General features: G+C 41.6%; 1 protein-coding gene and 1 long non-coding RNA gene across 6 annotated transcripts in view; one reads left to right on the top strand and one right to left on the bottom strand.

Annotated features, from left to right (window-relative positions):
• Positions 1 to 7,418: 7,418 nt before the first annotated feature.
• Positions 7,419 to 13,426, bottom strand: LOC116789021. Its single transcript, XR_004357853.1, has 3 exons — positions 13,361 to 13,426; positions 12,343 to 13,276; positions 7,419 to 7,921 (listed from the first exon to the last, which is right to left on the bottom strand). It is a non-coding gene; the product is annotated as an uncharacterized LOC116789021 (long non-coding RNA).
• A 4,211-nt stretch (positions 13,427 to 17,637) lies between these two features.
• RGS6 (regulator of G protein signaling 6) overlaps positions 17,638 to 20,521 on the top strand; it is a 266,760-nt gene continuing 263,876 nt past the window's right edge. For 3 of the 5 annotated variants that reach the window (XM_032690526.1, XM_032690521.1, XM_032690523.1), the window contains exon 1: positions 17,681 to 17,905. The gene's annotated coding sequence lies outside the window, so the exon portion shown is untranslated. Of the gene's footprint in view, positions 17,906 to 18,243; positions 18,630 to 20,521 lie in introns of those variants that run through there. The other 2 variants (XM_032690524.1, XM_032690522.1) reach the window with 2 other exon arrangements.

The following is a 20,521-nucleotide window of genomic DNA, read 5'->3' as shown; positions in this document are numbered from 1 at the left end:
CAGGCATAGATCAATTCATTGCAAAGCCAGAATACGGAAGTAGAACACATGGCCTGCAATGCTGGTGTTGTTGTATGTTACTAGGAAATCTTAACAGAGAAACAAATATTAGCAGAAGTATTTTCTGTGCACATTGCACATAGTGACTTCAGTTTAAGAAAAAAAAGAAAAGGCAGCTCTATGCACACTCTTCCTTGCACATTTCCATCTTTTATTCAGAACAGATACTCCAAAATCTATTGATTTTTTTCTACATGTTTTCTGTGATTTGGTGTTTCTGTTGTGACTATTAGTAACTTGGATTCCTGGAGACAACAAGATCCCCAAACACAGAGCAAGAAATTCCAGTCTTTATGCAGTCTAATAAGGATAAAGTGTGCATTGTACAGTGAAAAGCACAATATATCTGTACTTTGGAGTCATGGGGATTTTTCTATGGAATAAAATGGATATATCAAGTCGGACTGCTGAATGAGATGAAAACTACTTAAAAAAGAAATAGACATTCCTGCTTCTAGTTGTGCTATTTTTAATACTTCAGCAAAGGTCATTTCTTATTACATCTGATTTAATTTGTCCATCTTTTGTTCTTTTTTTATTAAATTGCAATTCACGTATTGGCAACTTCTGAATTTCTAGGTGAATCTAATAGCTGTGAATCTTGGATTCATAATTTGTTACAATGCACAAAGGCAAAAAAATCAACTTAATGGTCTTTCTGAGAAATTGATTTATTTGCTCTTGTAAGTGGATATATAAACATTATGTTCTGAAGGGCTTTAGCTATTAAAACCAAGTTAGAAGCAAATACAGGACTGTCTGAATTATCAGTTCTGCTTTTAACAGGTATGGCCAAAACCACTGGTGACCCCAGTGCTCCACACAGTGCTGTTTGGCAGCAAGCTCCCCTTGCGTAATTCTGACATTTAAACAGTTGCCCACCACATCGCATAAAAAGTTCTATGACCAGGCTAAGGGTATTTTGGTCAGTAACATTTATTTACCTTTTTCTTCACAGTTCCAGTTTTGGAAAGATGTTATCTCCAATACTGTCATCCAATCTCGTACCTGTTAGAGCAGTTTTTATTACTAAGTATTTGAAGTTTGACAAGGGGAAGTGGCTGATTCTGCACCTGGGATGGGGCAACCCTGGATGTTTGTACAGACTGGGGAATGAGACGTTGGAAAGCAGTGCCATGGAAAGGGACCTGGGGGCTCTGGTTGATGGCAAGTTAAATATGAGTCAGCAGTGCCCCGGCAGCCAGGAGTGCCAACCCTGTCCTGGGGAGCATCAGGCAAAGCATCACCAGCTGAGCAAGGAAGGGGATTGTCCTGCTCTGCTCTGCACTGGGGCAGCCTCACCTTGAATATTGTGTGTAGTTTTGGCACCACAATATAAGAAAGATACTAAGCTCTTAGAGAGTGTCCAAAGGAGGGCAACGAAGATGCTGAAGGGTCTTGAGGGGAAGCCGTATGAGGAGACGCTGAGGTCACTTGGTTTGCTCAGTCTAGAGAAGAGGAGACTGAGTGGAGACCTCACTGCAGTCTACAGCTCCTTGTGAGGGGAAGAGGAGGGGCAGGCACTGATCTCTTCTCTGTGGTGACCAATGACAGGAGCCAAGGGAATGGCCTGAAGTTGTGTCAGGGGAGGTTTAGGTTGGATATTAGAAAAAGGTTCTTCCCCCAGAGGGTGGCTGGGCACTGGAACAGGCTCCCCATGGAAGTGGTCACAGCACCAAGCTTGACAGAGTTCAAGAAATGTTTGGATGATCCTCTCAGGCACATGGTGTGACTCTTGGGGATGGTTCTGTGCAGGACTAAGGGTTGGACTCGATGATCCTTTTGGGTTCCTTCCAACTCAGCATATTCTGTGATTCTGTGCATTACTCTGAGTGCTTGCATCATGACTGATGTAGTCCCTGAATAGGACAACACAGTAGACAGGATGTGTACCTCCATGTATCTGCATCGCATGTTGCAGGGACTGGGTTTAGAGAGGTGTTGCACTGGGTGTACCCACTGTGCCTGGGGAGCACCCAGTTTCAGGGGGCCAAGGTACTATGAACAGGATGAGTCTCTGCAGCTCTGACCATCAGCAACAGCTGAGGGCAAAGAAGTTTCCCTGGAGCACAGAGTTTTACATCTTTTCACAAATCAAAATTGGTAGTTACCAGCTGTAACAACTGCCTGTACTTGTGTCTTCCTTGACAGCTGACTGAAAATCAAACAATCCTAGTCCTCGAGTCACTCCTGTGGTGCATACATTTTGAATAAATTAAAAAGCTTCGCTTATTTCCTGTTGGGGTTAATGAGCCTTTCATTTGGGCAAGGTGATGCATATCAGGGCAGTCATCAGCTTGTATTTCCTTGCCCAGCTGTCATGTTCTGCTTCAGCTGAATGCTACAGTTGATTCTCACCCGCTGCTGCATTTCTTCTGGCCACAAGGCTGTTCTCTGCTTTGACTGGAGTTGTGTTAAGATGCTCCTTTTTTAATCAGGTCATCTTATAGCATTCCTGTTGCCTACATTTTTTCCTCTTCCTCTGTTTTAAAGTGCATTCTTACATTTCAAGAAGATGGAAATACATTCAAGATGAATGATGTCGGTGAGATAAGAATACAGCCATTTCTCATCCTTAGTTTACTATGACAACATACATCTTCAGCAAGCAAAAAAGCAATTTTAGTTTTCTTCAGCTCAAAGTTTTGCAAAATGTCAAAGCAGCATCAAGTCAGAGCAACAGTAAGACTGATGGCAGGTTCTCAGCCTGTCTTCCAGCTGGGTGTACAGTGATACAGCTTTTGCAAGCTCCCATAAGAAATCCGATCCTTAAGAAATTATTCTCCAACCTTTTAGGTCTTACTGCTCTCCCCGAGAATCTATTTTATGATATGTTTTCCAAGAAGGACCAGAACAGAATATATACGTATTCCAGTTTTTAGCTCCTCTAGAAGAGTGATGAGAAAGACGGTCAGCAACATAATGTCTAATGCATGTTTTACTTAATTAATCCCCAAATAAATCGAAGGAAAAGACAACTGGTCTGTCCCTATAAGCAATAAAGCATGTTAGAAAATGGATCATTATTTCTGAAAGTTTTATATTTACCCTTTCTGGAGGGGAGTGGGGGGCCCTGAGAGCAAGAGAGGGATAGGTATTTCTTCTCCCCAACTACTTGAAGTATTAAATAAATATTCCCCCCCATTATGAAAGAAAAGCATGAAAACTTCTTTTGAAAAATTATTTCTCCACAAATCTAGCACAGTATGGGACACTAAAGTTTTATTCTAAGACATGTCTTTCCGTGGCATTACAAAACAGAATGCTCATCTAATCATATCAAGATGAGAAAACTTATTTTCCTGATGATATATAAAGCAGAGAAATAGTTTCAGAAATAGTTAATTGCAACTTTTCTGGGAGTGGTTGCATTCCCCCATCCCCAGAATGGTTAACGGGGAGACTGCCAGTGTGTTTCTGCAATTAACCATCATTTAACCTCCTTCCCTTTAGGCACAAAGAACCTCATGCTGGTTTGCAGTATTCAGGCTACAGAGATTCAGTTTCTTTAGTGGATGCAGGCTCAAAACCACCAGCCACAAACATTTGCATTGTATTTTGGCAGGCAGAGCTGCTGATGTTCCCCATTAGGTCAGGAAATGTGTGGGGTTTGCCAGTCTCTGCAAGGTAAGTGCCATTTTGGCCAGTGTCCCAGGGCTTGGCATCTTTGGAGGAGTGGCAGCACAGCAAGGAGGTGACGTGGCACTGCCACTCTGGGCTCTGAAATCCCTTTTCCTTGTGGCCCCATCTTAGCTGCTCCCAGGCTGCTTCCCATCTGATAGAGAAAATTCCTTCTGGGGTTGGGAAGCCAGGATTTGAGAAACAGAAAGAAAATCATTTTCTGAAAAAGTTTTGGAATATTAACTGGCAGAAAACACAGCCACTGCCCCCAGGAGAGCGAAGAATACAGCTGCCTATGGAAAAATACCTTGTCTTCTCCCAGGATGCACCCTCAGCTCTGGCTACCCATCAAAAATATCCATGAAACATAGAATGCCTTCAAAACAGGTAGTAAAAACAATTTGGAGTATGGCAAGATTTCTGTATGACAGCAGATGGAGAAGACAAAGCCTGCATATTTTTTACCGAGAAGATGAATTACAGTGTTTATGGTTTGCACAATGATACAGAGGAAGTACCTGTGGGTCCCATGCAAACTTCTGAAGTGCAGTAACTGGGAGTGTTGAAAGAACTGTGAGGACAACAAATGAAAAAATAAGACAGAAGAGGGTCCATATCATAAGTAATCTATCTTCGGGAGGTTTGTGGAAGTCAAAACCAGCAATTACTAACACAGTTCGAGTTGCTTTCCTTGGGGCACTTAAGTAACTGCATGACCACAAATGATGTTGTGACCAGCAAGGTTGCATCAGGACCCATCCTCTTTGAAAGCCTTGAAAATTATTATTAGAGTGCGTTGGGCGATATGAAGACTGCTTAAAAAATTTCCCTTCTCTTGTTATTCACAGAAAGCCGAGAGTTTGGGAGACTTCAGGTCCCCATTCCAACTTATTGGAGGTTTGGGGTTTTTTTAATTATTAATTTCTTACTTTTATGGTGTGCTTTAGTGAGCAACTCTCTGCTTACAGAGACAGGAGAGGAGGGTCACCTCAGCAGATGCTGCCTGTGGTTGTACTCACCTTTCTACAGAGGGTAAGGCTGAGACTCTCCAGGAAAGGATCTGCATCTCTAGGATTTTATCAACTTGAGATGTCCCACTGACTGTCCCTTTGGAGTCCAAAGCCCATACAGCATTCAAAAATCAGCTCATCCCAGGAGTCCTCTTTTGGTAACTGATGAGAGCTGAGGCTATATGCTGAGGCCCTTTGTCCCTGCCAGTAAAGGGATTGAACAAGAAACATCTGTGAACTGAAGCAAAACTGAATGCTCAGGCTCCATGTCAGTATTCTACAGAATCTCAGGTACTTTTTACTGAATTGTACCCTATGCTGTAAAGCTCCCTGGTTCATAGAAAGCCCTCCTGCATCATGGTGCTTGGAGTCCTCTCCCTCCCCATTTCTCAACTTTATCCAGTAGGTGGAAGGGCAAAAGATGAACAAGAGTCATGTGAGTATTTTCCTTCTGGTCTTTTTCAGTTCTTAGCACAGGAAAGTAGACTTTGATATTTGCTTTGGCTGAATTCCTTCATAATCCTAATGTGTAACAATGCTATCTCAGATTAAAATCCAGATATTTTTCTCTCAAAAGCAAGGAGAGAGGAAGGGTTGGTGGTAGGAGAGAATATATTGACTTGCTTATATCCTGAAAAAGGGTATATGCTGTAAGGGTTCAAACACAAAATTAGTTAAGGTCTTTATTTCTGGAGATTGTTGATTGCAGTGAATAGCAGCCTACATGCAATGTCCCAAGTCTGTGAAAGCACAAGTTTAAGTAGGGAAGTTAATTTCTTACAAAAGAGACACTGCAATTTTCTTCTTAATAATGAGGTTGGGCAAAATGCAAGGTGCTGATAGCCTACATACATACATATTTCCAGAATCTGTAGTACTTGTTAAAATTAACGCAGAAGCACTGAAGGAAGAAGAGACTGAGTAAAACCTGTGATGCACTGGGGAGTTTTTCTGAAGGAGTGGTATTTACATGCATTGTAACAACCACATGGCATAACACTTCTAAAAAGAGTATTTTACTCTTCATTCTTTTTCACTGGCTCTGGATATTTTTCAGCAGTTGCTGTAAAAGTGTTCTCTGTGTAAGTAAAGTTGTGGGATAGACAATGGGCAGTTGAAGACTACAGGACGCTCCCATGGCCTCTATATCCCCTCCTTCCCCCCTCCTCCTCCCCCCCCCCCCCCCCCGCCGTTGGTATTTTTCCCTGCCCAAGACTATTTAAAACCTTAATCTGGCTTGGACCAAAAATTCTTTCAATGTGGACGTGGGTCTAGATGCTACATTAAAACCAGATAATTTCCAGCTATTTGAAACTCACTGATAAAGCAGTCTGTTAAAATATTGCCAAAATTTTCTTCTTAAACTGCAGTAGCTAAAACTTGAATACCTACATAGGAATAGTATTAAATGTTGGTGCATATCCTGGGTTGTGACACTCCAGTGGGGAAAAAAACCCAGCTCTAAGACAATCAGGTGACAACTAGGAAGATACAGTGGATTATATCATGACCATGATAGGATGGCCTGAGGCAGCAAGTGAATGGGTTGGGAAGATGAAACTGGGGTTTTATTAGTCTCTCTAACTTCTGTTTTCATCTTTCACATTTTCTTTGCCGTTATTGGTTTTCCTCTTTGAAAGTTCTTCCTGACAGTCCAGGGGTTGTAGCTAGCAATGCAGTGTACAGGCACTGAAAACTATCCTCTACAGGGTCAGTCGCAAAGAAAAATTGTTTGATATTACTGACAGAATAAGCCTGCAGCCAATGCTGTGCGCAAAAAAATATTTTCGAATTTTTCCTAATGTAGTGTTGCTGTGTATGTTATGCATTGAACTGATGGTCTCATGATCTCATTTCAGTGGTGGCTGCAAAGCTAGAAACCTTGAATTCCTTGAGATCTCCTACATGACATCCATAAGGATGCTGCAATATTGGGATATTTTCTTTTGTAATATTTAACAATTTCATTTAAAATTATGTAACAGCATAGGTCATTAAATGTCAAAAAAGAGGTTTTAAGCCCCCAAGAATTAGGTGTGCACGATTCAGCTTAGTCTTTTGATGCTTGGTTTCTTCTCAGGTTTAGGAAACAATCCTGAAGGGTAATGGCTTGTGCAAAACTTCCATGAGACTTCAGAGTGCTTTGCAGAAACAAGTCCCTGAGTTTCTTACTCCATTATCTGATTATCTTCTCCCCCAGCTCCCACACCTTAGTGGCTGGTCTGAGCTGGGTGCCCAGGCCCTCACCAAAACAAGAAATGGTGTTAACCCCAGAGGGCAACATATCCCCTCAACAAATTTATATCTAAAATAGGTGAAGTATTTGTCCCCTGGTGACTACAGAGGAATTCTGGGAAATAGTCTTAGAGTAGGACCTACCTTCATGTCCAGCAGAGGTCATGAGGTGAATCAGTCACTTTGTGTAGGAGTGTAGGAGAGCAGTTCTACTAGCTGGGTCACCATTCTCTTAAGATTAGATTGTCCTTTGAGGCTGAGCTGGAGAATGAGCAGAGTATTTTTACCTCTGTTTGAAATTCATTTTTGATAATCTAAATTCCTGTGAAATTGACTGGAAAATTAACATATACACCAGTCTAGCAAAGACCAAGTAAGTGCCTCTGTCTTTAAAAAGACACACTGCCAGGGAAGACAGGGTAGAGCCAAGGCTGGTTTTTGTCATGGAGCATAGGATTTTAAACTGTAGATTAAAAATGAAAACTGCTGAGAATAATTTAAAAAAAAAGATGGCTTAAAACATGAGGCCATGGGTTTATGCATGGAGGCCGGGGTTTGGAAGGAGATAAATATATAGAGAGAAGGCAGAGGTAACAGTTTGAGTCGCATCTAAATGAGCCAAAACCTAGTAGCATTTTTCAAAGGCAGTCTTGCCCCCCCGTTCCAGCTGCAGAGTCATCTCCATTTGTTATCTTTGTTTTCCATCAGATCTGCCAGCCCAATTGACCTGTCCTGTAGCTGCTTGGCCACTAGATTGATCTGATGGAAGCGCAGGGAATGTGTGGCCAGGACTTGGGTGAGGAGGGAGTATTTTGGCAGCAGGTGCCTGTGTTAGATAAGGTGTACACTGAGCTTGTGCTCTTTGCTCTGATGGACTGGTGAGTTGGACTGACCGTTGAGAGCTACATCCACAGAGGCAGTACTGAGTAATATACAGCTCCTTGCAGATGTGGACAGGACAGTAGAAGTTTCATCTTCATTGAGAGCTTTCAGGGCTACAAAGCAGAACAAAAGCATGACATCTAATAAAGGACAGAAGCACGGCTGTAATTTCAAGGTGACATATGAGCTCACAGCTAGGCTAACTCTCCAAAGGTAGTTGCAACACCTTTGATTCTTGGTACTGTACTTAGAACAATTCAGTTTGGTAAGTCAGTGTATCAGACATGGAGAAGCAAGGGAGACTTAGCCTGTAGAGGTAGAGACACTGGGATACTTTTTGTTTTTTCTTGATCATTCCAAAAACTGAATAGTTGAGCATCTAGAAAGAGAGAAATGTTTCTTTGTATTCTGAAAGGATGAGGAGCCGATTATAACAGAGTGAAGAGAACTCTGTTTTTTTAGCTTGTATGAGTAAATTATAGCTCACAACCACATGAGCTATCTGTGAGCCTTTTCTAAATATGCTCTGTTGTTTCTATGTTCTCTATGTCGTGGAGAATATTATTCCTTTGCACAACATGCAGTTCAAAGGAGCAAAACTGTAGCATAAGATCTCTAAGTCACTGCAAATACAAAGATTATACTCAAAGTGAGGTGGTCCACTGAATACTAAGGACGGACTTTCTCCATCTTTCAATACTTATGTTTTCCTGTATGTTATTGCCATTAGCTGCTGAGCTAAATCTGAGAAAACTTTTTGGGAGGGAAGACAATGAGAGATAGGCAGTATCTAACAAAGTGACTGTCTTCTGTGAATACTAGTAGAAGTGTACCTCAAGATATTTCCCACAATTATGTTTTTGAATGAAACATGAAATTTGCTTTGCCCCTGCTCAATCTCCTTTGAAGTCTGTTAATATTTTAATAAAATAATTTCCTGGCAAAAAGGAAGGGAAAAAAAAGCAAGAAAGAAGGAGTTTTAAACAAAAGTTTTGCAGAAGGTAAATTATGAACTTGTAACTATTTGTTCTGAAAATATAGTGCTGAGTTGCATTAGCAGACCATGCTCAAACAGCAGTTACAGATATTACATTGTCAAAAGGTAAGGATGAGTTTCATGAAGTTCCACAAAGGATTGCTCTAAGTCTGGTAGCATTCATTAATGAGTTGGATGATGACACAAAAAGAATCATTATTAAATTTGTAGATAATTTCAAGCAGCATGAGACTGCAAGGATGTTAGAAGAGATGATTAATATTCAGTGATCTTGATAAACTGCAGGTATGATCTGAAAAATGTGCATAGCATTCAATATGAATAAAAGCTACATTTAGACAGGAATAAGAAACTGCAGAAACACAAGACAGCAAGGAACTATTTTCACATCAATTCTGTGGGAAAATATTTAGCAGACTTCCCAGATCAAAAATTAAACAGGAGAAAATAATGCAAAAAAGGGGAACACCACCCTGGGCTGTCTGTGCAGGTGCAGAGTGCTCTGCTCAGCACTGGTGAGGCATCAGCAAGAGTGGTGTGTACAATTGTGGACACAACAAAAATATGAAACAAGTGGAGATGGCCCAGAGGAGGATAATCAGAATGGTGACGCACTGAAAAAAAACAAGCTGTAAGGCAGGAAAATTGATACTATCTAATCTGACACAAAAAAATGGGTAAAAGTCTTAAAAAATGTGAAATTCTGTTCCAAAGAGAACAGTGGTACTGTTCTGCTTTCCATTATGGACACATAATGGACAACAAGAAATAATGAGCTCCAATTTTAATAAGAGATTTATCTTCAATATTAGGATAAAACCTTTTACAGCTAATGTTTAACTAAACAGAATAAATTTCCTGGAGTGTCTATGGCATCTAAAGCACTGAACGTCTTCAAGAACTTGTTAACTTAGGCATAGCTGAGCCTACCCTGAGCAGTAGCATAGACTCGGTGATTTTCAGTCCATTTCTGGGCTAAAAATTGATAATGATAATAATAAGACTCCCATCTTCAACTGAATAATTTACAAATTTAGTTAAAATTAAATATACCATTCTGAATCTACATCATTGCAATCAGCTTCTGGGGAATTTAGCATTCAATCTCCTAAGAATGCAAGCAGGAACAAGTTGAAAATTTCAGAATTTGTAACTTGTCAAAATTTGGGCAGATTTTCACAGAATCGCATATCCTTGTCACCAAGGCCCATCTCTGTGATACATTTTTACCAAGAGACTCAAAACACTGGCATATTCAGTTATAAGAATATATCTAAGATGGGGAAAAGACTTTTTTCATCAAATCTTCTTGGAGCCAGTTAGACTGATTTTGCTGAAACATTAAAAAAAAAAGGAAAAAATAATATTAGGATCCAGCCTTGTGCTGATCCATAGAGTGAAACATTTCAGCCCAAGCAGTTGAAGATGGCAGATTTTTAACCATGCCTGCCGTAGTTATTTACCTGCAAGTAGATTTGAGAACTCACTGTTTCATTAGCATTTATATACTAGCATATATATATATACACATACATACACATATATATACACACACACACATGTATATGATCTTTGAGATCCTGACATGATATGTATTACACATTTTAAAGCTTTGTGGAGTTGTTAATGGTGATGCAGATTTAAAGCATTTTCTTAGACAAGTAGGGAAAAAAAATAATTAAACTCGTGGGTTTTTTTTAAATAGGCCCTATGCATGATTTTGAATTATACATTGTCCAAGTGTTTTGTTCTCACATTCTAGTTTAAGAGAGCAGAACAGTTTGAAATGTGTTTTAATTGAATTGGGCTGTATCAGTCTCTCTTGTCACAGGCTGGCAGGCTGAATACTGAAGTAAGGACTGCGTTTCAAGATGAGAGCTACCAATGGCATTGTTCTGGCTGGAGAGGAGGAAGATAAGACCAGAACTGAGCCCTGGGATCCATCTCATATTACACACTGCTAAGATTTGCAAAACTGGCATCTGGATTCCTGGCTTTTTAGGGAAGGGGGATTCATAAACCTAGGAAAGGATGACTGCACTCCTGAGAGGCAAACCCTCTTATGGGCTTCCTGTGCTCAGCAGAGAGAAAGTAAGATTCTTTCTGTCACAGCTCTGAGCAGCTGAGGTTATGCTCCAGCTTTGAATCTCCAAGTGTCTTTTCCCACCGTCCCTAGTGAGAGCTTAGAAAAATCAGGTTTCCTAGGCTAGTATCTGTTTTTTTGAGTCCTTCTGCCTCCCACCTCCCACTCATCTTAGTGAGTGCTGCACAACTGACCCCCACTCAGCCAGATCTCCTCCCTATGCAGTACTTTCTCAGCAACAGACAAGCTGGAACAATAACTGAAAAGTAATACATTAACTGTCATGTGAATTTGTAAATGAATTTTAAGGACTTTTCTTATTCAAATTGTAGAAATGTTTGACTGCTCAGGTTTAACTGCTGTTAATAGGGATGGGGAAAAAAAGAAACAAAATTAAGTAACTGAGTATTCACCAAAAGCAAATGCCAAATGTTAATCTTCCCTGCCAAAACCAGAACATGCACTGTGATGTTTAGCCAAAGAGGGAGAAGTGGTACCATATGATTTAGATAAATCACCGACACCCTGCACATTTTTAGAGAAAAGATTTTATATATAAAAATGTATATACACATGATGTGAATATATATATAGAATAGATACCCAAACACACAGACATGCATTTCAATACTTGAACTGTGTTGGTGGGTACTATAAATCATCCAAGTGCAGAAAAGAAACATGGTTTATGGTGATGTTTGCAGTTTCTTCCATATGGTAAATGCTTTTTCGAAAGCAGAAGATGATATAGTTTCTGCTGCGAAAAATGCATATTTTAATAAGACACAGATAAATAGTGGTGAGAGATACAGCATACAAACAGTATGATCAGGGCTATGAAAGGCACATACTGTATTTTGCTGGATTTAAGGGGTTTTTTAAATACATTTCATGCCATCCTCCACACTTCAGGCTCCTCATTCCCACTGCACAGCAGTTCCCATCACAGCTTATGTAATTAATCATCATAAAACCTACTTTAAGTAGAAAAAATGTCCAGAGGAAACTTTTGCAATATCACAGAAGACAGAAGTCAAGAATGTTACAATTTAGTCAAAATAAGTACTCCATCTGCACCTTTTCCAGACCATCAGATAAAGACCAGCTGGAGAAAACCTAAATTCTATGGGAATTCACATATTTCTGCCACTTAGTACCATGAGTTCTCATAATATTTGGACACCTGACATGGCAGAAGTGGAGACTCTACCATGTTCAGAAAAATTTTACAAGTTCAGATCAGATGGATGGAGTCCATCCTTGACTAAAAGACAGGCCATTCTTGACTAAAAGACAGAAAAGAATAAACATTGTTAGATATCAAGAAACTGATCTCCTGATGAACTGAAAGAAGACATGGAGAGATCTTAGCATATTTCTAGTTGTTATAGAAAAACCTAAAATCCCCTCTATAGACCTGTCTATAGCACAGGAAAGTATGAGACTGTGCTTACCTCCTCACTCCGCCAGTGCTCTGACTTGTTGAGATGTGAGATTGTCAACGCAGAATAGAAAAGGATGCTTCCGCTATGGTTGAGCAGGAACCTGGACATTGAGGAAATGGAGTCTTTCCTCTTCTGATTAGTTGTATTGCTCTTAGTCCATTTTGGGACTCTAGGTAAGACAAGGTGAGGCACAGCTTCTTACACAAATCTCTTTTCAACACTTCCAGCAAACAGGCTCTCCTGGAATTTCCCAGGTGAATTTACAAAGGCTCTGAATTTTGCTTTCCCACAGGTTCTTCATTGACAAAAATGAGCAGAGGGACTGCTACTAATGTTTTTCTGATGTTTTTAGCTTTACAGAAAAAAAATATTCTCAATACTTTTGGGTTTGTGATTTTTCTAGATTCAAGGCACAGGTTCTTCCATACCTGAAATTCATCACCATGGCTTTTTTCCCCCCCAGTGATAACGAGTCACTGGGAAGTTTGTTAGAAGTCACACAAAATTTAAGAAGTGTTAGAGCAGGCACAAATTTAACGTTTGTAAAGACAGCTGAAATCCCCTTGCACAAAGGGAGGAATTAAGTGAAGCTCAACAAGACCAGCACACACTGGCTCTGAATGGTTCCTATTGAGTCGTTTTTGTTCTTTTAGCTTGCATGATCCTTGTAGGTGTAGACGTATACATTTTGGCTTGATGCTGTTTAAGTCATGGCTCAGACACTGTCAGTGTACATTACCTGCATTTTTCAGTATGACATGTTTAATTTCTGCAACACACGTTAATGTGGATCAATGGAAACCTCTGTGGGCTGAGATCCCCACAGGACAATTCTCCCTATAGGGAAAGCACTCACACTCATATAAACCTGGCGTATGTGGCATCATCTCCTATGCTGTTTCCTTCCTTAAAGGGTACACATGAAGGACTCAGCACAGCAAGGCTCCTTATACTTGACTCTCGAAGGACAAAACTTCCCGAGAATCTCTGAGATGGAGGTGGAAGGAAGAGCCCTTTTTCTGCAGACCTGATGTGTTTTGGTGTTGCATGGTTGAAATCATTTGTCTAATTGCTCCCTTTTTCTGCTGAATCCATATGGAACACAGCACACACAATAGAGTACAAGGAGTTTTTAAAGCATACTTCCATAAAGAGAAGCAAGGAATCACAGAGGGGTACCATCAAACAGTATCTGAGAGCACTGTATGCAGCCCATGGCAAAAGAGACAGCAAACATCACTTTACCTGCCATTTATTGGTCACGACAACAAGACGCAGAATAACTTTTTTCTTCTGGTAGGTGATGTAAGGTAAGTAAAATTAACAGCACCCAACAACCTACTCCTGCTGAAAGCTGGCATGAGTCTGTACTGCCTGTACACTTCCAAATTGGCTAGTAAAGCTAGCCATCAGTTCCAAACAGTTATTGAATGTTTACAAAACAAAGGATCCTTCTGTAAAAAGGCTGACGAATTCAAGACTGCTGCTACAGGTTGACACTCAAAAATGTACCACTTTGAGCTGACATTAAAAAAACCCTCAAACCTATAATAGGTGCAATAAAAGATGTGCTAAAACCTCTTTAAAACTGCAAAGAAACTGTAACATAATGACTGCCTGAAACAAAATAGGAGAGAAGAATTAATCCCCCAGCTAAGGTCTTATTTAATTTGCTTTAACAAAGTCTGTAATGCCTATTGCTCTGCTGTTCTAATGATGTAGGCTAAGACACAGGAGATAAGAAAAGCCAAGGCACTGAAAGCTGTTGTAAAACTAGGTCACTGTTAAATTAAACATTTTATGAAAAATATAACCTACCTTGAACAACTCTGAAAATCTCTTTGCTTTTTTTTCATGCCCTCAGCCTGAGAGAGACACGCTGCTGTACTGCCTTCATGGGAAAAAGCATCAGTTTCCTGACGACTGGACACCCACCCCCTAAGCCAGCAGCTCCGTTTTTTCTTGTAATTAACAACTGCTGAATATTTATGAAGTGTCACGGGGTAACACTTACTCATTGGATCAACAACGCTGTTGGTTTGCAAACTAAAAAGAAAACATTGGCCCTACCTCGGAGCACGGCAACCACTGAGTGCAGCTGCACCAGCTTCTGCTTTTCTAAGCTTTTCAAGCACCAGGAGAGGAGGATGCTATTGGCAGAAAGTTAGCGATATCTACTCTTTTTTTTCAGATGATCACAGGGGAACATGCTGTGATGTGACTCTTTTCCCCATGTGAAGAAGCTGTTGAAATACCCTGGAGACTCCCACTGCTGAGCTGTGAGTAAGAATTAGCTCAAGTCCTGTGAGCGTGTGTAACTCGAGTCACAGCCATGATATGCAGGGGTTGAAAGCTGTACATTTCAAAGCTGATAAAATGACCTCTTTACAGCAATGAGGATAATACAACTTTAATTACTAGGCATGGGGGGAGTTTTCTACCGCTGCAGTCTTCAGTAGACGACAAGATAACTTTACAAAAGGTGTATTTCTGTACTTGCAATTTATGATAAAGAAAAGCTGATCAAATATTTTCAATAGTAAATGTTAGTAAAAATGAAAATTTTAGCTCAGGTTCTTCAGTTTCAGTATCATTAGGGATAGGTGATGTTCTATACCTGCTGTGGACTGTGGTGATCTCTTCTGGGTTTTAGATGTCATCATAAAGTACAGCAGAGAGGGAACAATAAAAGTCTGCCCTCCTGGCCAGAAAAATGTGTGCCGGTCTCTCCCCATGCATTCTTCCCCAGTGCTTACTGAGCGTAACAGTGTTTCAGATGGAAGGTCTTCTTCTGCAAGCTTTGTTGTATGTGCATAGTTCTATATCAACTCGAGATGTCCCACTGATCTAAACGGAACTGTTCCTGCATCTCTAATCAGACTTGTCAAACCGCTGGACTCTCCCACTGGGAAAGAGGTTAAACTGAGAAACGATCTCTGTGATAAACAGAGTCTGACTACATTGTTTTCAGCATAAAGATCAATGCAAATACAAACCTAGCTTGGTTTTATCTGGTTTTAATTATGTATCATTTATTTTAGTAGTTAAGGCATGAAATTAAAAAATGTTGCTAAGCCATTTTTCTTCACACCTTTTATTACTTCCATGGACCAAAGAATAGTTGCTACTTGAGAGAAGCCACTAGGCAAAGATTTATTTTTAATTATAGTATAAAATGTGGAAATAAGACATGAAATATTATCCAAACCTGAAATGCCATTTAAACTGTTTTTATTTAGCATTTTCCTTTCCTTTTGTTTGTAATTGTTGGTTACAATTTCTTCTGTTGAGCACGATTAAAATAAGCACAGTGGTCACTTTTGCTTTAATGTTTCTGATCAGTTTCTTTTTTCAGCATCATGTGCTGCTGTAATCAGCCTGGAATTACTGTCAGGAAACATATTGGTAGTTTCTTTGAATTGCAATGTTAATACATATGTGAAATATTTTCTATCAATCTTGTGTTTTGAAAATGGCATTTCTAGAGAACATGCATTTTAGTCTGAGTTAACTTGATATATTTAAGCACTGTGTAACGCATGTACACTCCCTTGAGGGAGCTGTGAGAAAAAGACTGTGTAGAGCAGTCATGAAACAGTTTTTCCTGAACAAACCTGATATAAGACACTGAAATATTTAATCCTTGGTATTACAAGTAGTCATACCCCAGCATAATTCAATATAACTATTGATTTAAAATGCTTTGCTGAGAAAATTTCTGTAAAAAAAGAAATCTTTATTTCATAGGTAGTCATTCTCTCTTTCCTCCTTTGCCAGACAATCTTGTGTGGCAAATAATGTATAACATGCTCAGGTTGATCTTAGGGGAATGACAAGTAGTTTAAATTCAAAGTTGATATAAATGGAACTACTTTTTAGATTAATTTTATTTAAAAAAAAAGTATCCCAAAAATATCCTGTGATGTTTGAAAGGTGCAATCCCTTTGAACAAAAAAATCAGGGTCCACCAAGGTCAGAATGTTTTAACCTGCCACAGAAGTTTTTAAATGCCCACAGCTGATATTTGAACAAAATCAATTGAATCAACATCTTGTGAAGTCTGGTAAGGGTCAATGAGCTTGTGTGAGGCACAGCAGATTTTTGCCACTAAGATGCAATTTTGAGTGTGACAGGTAAATAAATGCATAGTCTGTGATGATGAAGGACATTTTAGAAAAAGCATGTACAAACTGTACAGGCTGGAACCTGGCTTTTGCAAGACTAAGGAAAGAGTAGCCAGTAATGGTAGAGATGGTGATATTGATCCAGTAGAAATGGAAGTGATGTAGAGTTGCAGCAGAAATAAATTTTTCTTCTTAATTTAACATTTGAATTATTGCAGCAGTTTAGTTTAGACATCACCAGAAAGTGTCCTGGACAGACTACAACCATAAAATAACAGGATATCCCTGCACATGACAGCTTTTGGTGTCAATCATCAGGCTTGTGAAATTTAAGCCTAATTTTGATAAGATGTTAGGAAAGGGAGGAACAAGGTCACCAAGCCTTTAAGACAAGCTACGCAGGTTAGTAAAGTAGCCTTTCCTCTGTGCAGTTGACAGCCTTCACAACTCTGTGCAGAGTTTCAACTGTGGTAATGAGTCCGATGTGTGGAAACCAAACCTTGGAAATGCACAAACTTTAGCACAGAGATAGGCATGGGTGCCTCCTGTCAGTGGTCTGCCCTACTGCTTTCCAGCATACGGCTTTCAGACCTGACAGTCAATTTTGGGCACAGTGGGCTTAACTTGCCTTCTGGAGGAAAAGAAAGGGAGTAAAAATCTTCGCACACCTAACTAAAGTGTGGACACAACAGCAATGGCTTTTGCCCATGGGACAGGTCTGTGTAAAAGAGCTGGGTCTCCAAACCATTTTGTCGAGATGTGGTGCTTGTTAGGACTGATGGTGGTGTGTGGAGCCCTAAATATCGTGTAAGCACAGGCATTAGCTAGGAAATCCTGGCTGTTGGAGGACTGTCACCCAGAGATGAGGCTTTCCCGGTTTCAGGAGAAAGAATTTTGCAGAACGCTTTAATTGCGCTGTGCAACACATAAACAAGAGTGCAACACAGATACAAGGCCCTGCCTCCGGGGCTGCGCCGAGTGCCCCAGAAGCAGCCGGGGTGGCGGGACGCAGGGGCTGAAGCTTCCTCCCTGTCACCAGCAAAGGGCGGCTGGCTCGGAACCGGGGGGAAGCGGCGGCGGTGCCGGGCGGGGGAGGCGCGGCCGGGCCGCCCGCAGCGGGCGCTGCTGCGGTGGGGCCGGGGCCGCCCCGTCACCGCCCCCGCCCGCCCGGCCGAGGGTCGGGCGGCGGCAGCGCGGGGCCGGGTGGGGCGGGCGCCGTGTGCCCGCGGTGCTCTGGTGATCCGGTGGCAGCGGCGTCGCCCCGGCCGCCGTCCCCGCCGCAGCCTGAGAGGCGCTGAGGAGAACGGGAGGTTTTTGGAAGAGGCGCGGAAAGGAGCCCGGGCTGACCGCCGGCCCCGCCCGCAGGCTCACGCCATGCTGAAGGCGCTTCCCCGTCCCTGAGGAGAGGCGAAGGGGCGGCCGGGGACGGCGGCGGCGCGGTTGCTAAGGTAATGGGAGTGGGCTGCTCTCCTTGCCGCTGTTTTCCTGCTTATCCGCATTTGTGTGGCGAGCGGTTGCCGGTCGGCTCTGCCCTGGCAGCGGGATACCGGTGCTGGTCCCGCCGCGGAGAACGGAGCCCCGAGCCCCGGCGGGAGCGGCTGCGCGGGCGGCGCCGGGGTGGGAGGTCGCTCCCAGTCGGGAGTAGCGGACAGGTGCAAGGCGGGGTGTGTGTGTGTATTTTCGAGGGGAGGCTTCGGAGAAGGACGAGAAGGAGCAAGCGCTGGGGTACAGCTTGAAGGGGGAGCTGGTGCCCTGTGGGAAAACTTGGAAACTGTTTCGCTTCGGTAGCGTATGGCAATAATACACTTCCATCCGCCGACAAAGTGCGTTTGCATGAAGACAGATCGGTGTGTGAGAGTAAAGCTGCCAGGCACTCTGCTTCTAGAGCCTTCATCTCCTGTGACACTAAAAGCATCTTCTTAGTCACTAGCTGTGATGGCATAAATAGAGGAGTAGGTTGCGGTGCCAGTAAGAAGCTTCAAGTGTTTTTCTCTGAAGAAGATGCAGATTTTTGTATAGATACCGGTACGCTGCCCTTATACGCTGCAGACATAATAGCAGACAGGGCTGCCGCTCCAAGGAGCTGACTGCGCCTGTGACTCGGAGCTTGGCGTCCCGTTTGCATCGGCGCTGCCCTCGCTGCCGATCGGAGCCCTCGCTGGGACGGCCTAGGTAAGTCGGGGCTTCCTTCAGCTGACCTGCAAGGGACTTGCCAGAACGGCATCCCAGTTATAGTCTGCGTGCTACAGAGCAGCATGACTCTTTCGAATGCTTCCCTGAAATTAAAGATAGGCATAATTGCTTTTGATTGTTTTTTATTTGCTGACTCCCAGTGTGTAAAGATTGGAAAGCAGGAAAATCTATCTTTGCTAAATAAAGTCATACTGTAAAACTAACCTTTGTGTCAGTGTGTTACAATAGATACTGGTGGTTTCCCACCCCAAAGAAAGCTACGTTTCATTTGTGTTTGTGAGCTGTGAGTATGAAAAGCACTTGTAAAGGTATAGTGATTTTTGTAATTGCTTGCTGAAGAACATAGTGAAAGAGATTAACTGTAGTTCAAAGCTTTGGGGATTTAAGACATTTAATATCATCCTAATATTCTCAAAGTCCAATGGGGTTTATTTTGAAGTGGAAGGTTGTGTATATTTGATATAATAAATTTTTTTTTAATGCCAGATTTATTCTAATTTTGCAGATTGCAAGGACTAGCAATTATTTACTATGTTATGATCCATAATACTTTCTCACCAGCTGATTTGGAACATTTGCACTATATTTCCTTGTAAATCTGCTTTAAAAAGAGGTTGGATGTTCGAGAACAGTTATTGACTTGGGGGCATGTGGTTACAAGCACGGAATAATAGTGTTCATTGCTTGAATATGCGTGCGAAATGCTGAAAAACTGTTTAGACTCAGCCAATATTGACTTTATTTTTAGATGAGCTGTTCCTTTTTCTAATGACCTGGCTGATAGAACAATTGATGACCAACATTCCAGTTTCCTTTCTAACTGGCTACAAGTGTAGTGGAGTTTAGATAGCCCTTCCTTTTCCCATTCTGAACTCTATTAGAAGGAGAAGTAGTTGTTTGCTACACATCTTATACTGAGGTTTATAGTAATAGATGTTTGAAGATTACTGTTCACCTACCTGACTGATTTTTCTGGTTTTTTTCTTACTATCCATCCCTTCTAAGTAAAGGCGCAATAAGAAGCTGCTTATAGTCATTGTCAACGCTGCTTGCCTTAGTTTCTCTCTGACAGTTCCCATGATGCAGATACGTGTTTTAATCGATGATACTTGAGGATAAGAGGAAAAGGTATGTCCTCTTGAAGCAGCAGTTACCTCCTTGCTAACCACTTCCAAGGTGGTTTCAGTGTCTAGCATGGAATTCTGGTGGAGCACACTGGTACGGCAGAGGTGAGCAGAGCACTTTTAATTTATGGGAGTAACTCTCCTTTTGTTAATGTTTCTGAGGCAGCTGGAGGAAGGCTGAGTTTATGAACTGGAAATGCTAGACTCTGTTGTCGTCCCTTTGAGCAGCCAAAAAGGGGAGAAAAGGAGAGGGCAGTCCTGTCCCAGCAGACTGCAGCAAACTAACAGATGGCGGGGAAAGAGAAGAAGCTGATGTATGTGGAGTAGCGGGAAGAGAAAATAGCTACAGTGTGTCATTTTAACATGTACGTTAGGATGCTGTTAGTTACTCTGTGCTGAAACTTGTGGTGCCATGGCTCTGCAAGATTCTAACAGGAATACAACGTTGTTGTGGGGCGGTTACTTTTTTTCTCTCCTTTATAAGGAGTCCTCAGCTTTTCAAGAACGAGGATAGCTAACCTGGAGGCTTTGGCCAGGTATACCTGTGATATCTAAATCAAACACTGCAGTTGTAAAGTGGCTGCAGAACAAGAGCAAGCTGCTCTTCCCTTGCCCAATGTTAGTTTTGCCCTTATGATGGGTTGTTGTATTGTTTATGCTTATCACCTGAAGCTTCAGTTGCATTTCTGCAAGCACACGTGGACGCTCTAGAGGGGAGATTGTAGAAACAAACGGGTCCACTTCACT

This window comes from Chiroxiphia lanceolata, chromosome 6 (genome assembly GCF_009829145.1).
Source record: "Chiroxiphia lanceolata isolate bChiLan1 chromosome 6, bChiLan1.pri, whole genome shotgun sequence".
NCBI lineage: Eukaryota > Metazoa > Chordata > Aves > Passeriformes > Pipridae > Chiroxiphia > Chiroxiphia lanceolata.
This window is presented reverse-complemented; position numbering and strand designations above follow the sequence as displayed.